Genomic DNA, 2,861 nt, shown 5'->3' on the forward strand with positions numbered 1-2,861 from the left:
CTGAAGTATGTTCTTAAGCCACAGAATTACAAAATGCTGTGGGGGAATTCGTAGTGCATGCTTGCAGTACTGACTGAAAGTTCACAAAGATTTCAGATTTCAGGTATTTTGTGGGTCTTTGTCTGTTTTTTTAGAATGTTAATGTTCCCCTTGTCCCATGTCTATCATATTGTCCAGCTCTCTATCAATGACACCAATAAAGGCTTTTAGCATGCTCAGTCAAACCTCATTACAAAGGCATTGCTGAAGTCCTAGTGCTGACACTGCTCCACTTTGCCAAGTACGTGATTTCCCAGACAGAGTCCCATATATGCGCGCTACTCTGATTATTTACGAAATGAGTGTCTGATATGGACTCTGCATAATAGCCGGGACTGGAGCCACAACTAAATAATAAACTTTGTCCCTAAAGAGCTTATGGACTAGTAGAGAATACCAGGGAAAAGATAGTCATCCTGGAAGTCCTCCTAGAAGAGATAAAATCTAATCTGAAATCCAAAGGATAAGAAGAGGACTTATTTTTTCTGAGGGTGAAGTCCACATGACGCAGCCATTATCATGAGAAAAGATTCAGGTTCTGGCCTGTTGCTGGTTTGGTGCCCCCATCTATACTTAGGCCAAATACTTTCTAAAATGTAAATATGACCTCGCTTAACCTTACTATGTGACTTTTTATAGACTACAGGAAAATAGTTACACTCCTTTGGATGACTTCCCAAGCATGACAGGATGTATCTGATGCTTAATGTATGGATGTTTTCCCCACACTCCTTGGATTACAGTAACAATGAGTTCTTTGAATTTCTCTAACGTGAGACACTCTTTCATAAATCTGTTATTTTTTATAACGTGATTACTTTGCCTGTGGGAATATAAATAAATAAAATCACTTTGAATCAGTTTGACATTGCCCAGTAAAATTGAAGATGCACACATTTTACAACCCAGAATTTCCACTTATAGATAGGAATTGCCAGGAAAGATAATCTCTCGAATATTTACATTAGGAGACATGTTCATAGGAGTAAAACACAGAAAATACTCCAAATATCCACCAGTAGAAAAGTGAATAAATATATTTTATGTGCCAGTTTTACAACTTTTGGTTCTTCCACTCCAAAGTCACTCTTTGATTGTCTGCTTTTCATAAAGGGATCTGGGCCCTTTATATATTTTTCCTTTCCCAAGTGGTATGATGCTAAACTTTGTGAGTAGAAGGCATTGGAGAGACATTTCAAAAAGGGGATTTTTTTCCTTGCTTTCCATTGGCTCACTTGGCAGGCTCTGCACTGCAAATGACTTCTCCAGCATGGCCCCTACTGCATACATGGCTGCACCAGTGCCCAGATCTTGCATTGCAGGCTGCTGCTATAGTACCTGGTTCCTGCAGTTCATGGTGGTCAGCAGAACCCAGCAGCCAAGAGCTTCTCCTGACACTGCCCTTGGGAAGATTTGTAGTGGAATGCCTCTGGCAAGACATTTCCTCATAAATAGCTTTCCACAGTTATCTAGAAGTCAAGTTTCTGGGGCGTTCTGGAATGAATTTGCAGCAAGATCTGCTAGTGAAGCACCACAGTGGTTTCTCTACTACTGAGTGTGGCCCATGGAGTGGAAGGAACTCTTCACTGGCGGCTCCAAATCAGCCGTAAGGATAGTGGCTACTCCTTTTCTCTGTTATTCATTTTTTTATTTAGAGTTCTCCTTACCTTTTGATATAAAATAGTTCACTGCTCCAATGCTGTTATAATTAATCATTCTTTATATAAACTTGCCCTGTTGACCTTACTGTGTAGTTTCTCTGTCTTGATGGATCCTGACTGATAAATATTACATTCAGACAAGTGAATGCTCTATATTAAGGATCTGTTGAACTCTGGCCACAGTGATACATAGAAGAAACATCAAAGGCTAAGGAAATAGTCAAGTATCAGAAAAATACACGTAGTATGATTTTATTTATAAAAAGTTCAAAAACCACAGGAAGCCAAAACATGTAAAGATACAGTAATGTGTGCTAAAAGTATAAAGAAAAAGAGTAAAGATAAACCTGAAATTTAAGAAAATGATAACCTCCGGCAGAAAAGGCACAATTGATCAGCAGTACGTGGAGGATCCAAACATAATGGAAATGTTTCTTTCTTAGTCTGATTATTGGGTTTACAAATGTTCATTTCTATTATTTTTAACTGTACACATATGTTACATATAAACTTATATATAAATAAAATGTTTCTTAATTTAAAAATAATAATCTCTTGTGGTAAAAAATGACTACATTTACCAGGAGTGGGATTAGATCAGAATTTCTTAATTAATATGCTAAGATAAGGTTCTTGTCACCTTGGGGTGGCCAGGCAGGGCCTGAGGAGGCCTCTGGCTTGGAGCAGCCTTGTGCATTTTCCTCAGTGTGCTCTATAATAAACATGATTTTCTATGTGTGCAATCACATGAATAGAATTGGAAGTGCTATAGTAGAGTTGATATCCTAATAATTAATGCAAGGTAAGAGTTTTACTATGTTAGTCTGCTCTCTTTAATTTTAATACTTAGTTCAATATCAACTTCAGAATAACCTTCTATAATTATAGAATAAAAAGTCTCCTTTTTTATCTACAGAGAGAAGAAAAAAATGGGCAAACAAACACACACACACACACACACATGAGGGTACTTCAAAAAGTTCATGGAAAGATTTGTATTCTCTTTTAATTCAATTTTTTCATAAATTTTTTGAAGTACCCTCATCTGTGTTTGTTTGTGTGTATATCCTTCAACTTTTTCAGTTAATCGATATTACCCGTCATGATTCTCTCTGAGTGATATACCATACAAATTCAACACGGGTTCTGTAAAGAACCCTT

This window comes from Cynocephalus volans, chromosome 4 (assembly GCF_027409185.1).
Source record: "Cynocephalus volans isolate mCynVol1 chromosome 4, mCynVol1.pri, whole genome shotgun sequence".
NCBI classification, from domain to species: Eukaryota; Metazoa; Chordata; class Mammalia; order Dermoptera; family Cynocephalidae; genus Cynocephalus; species Cynocephalus volans.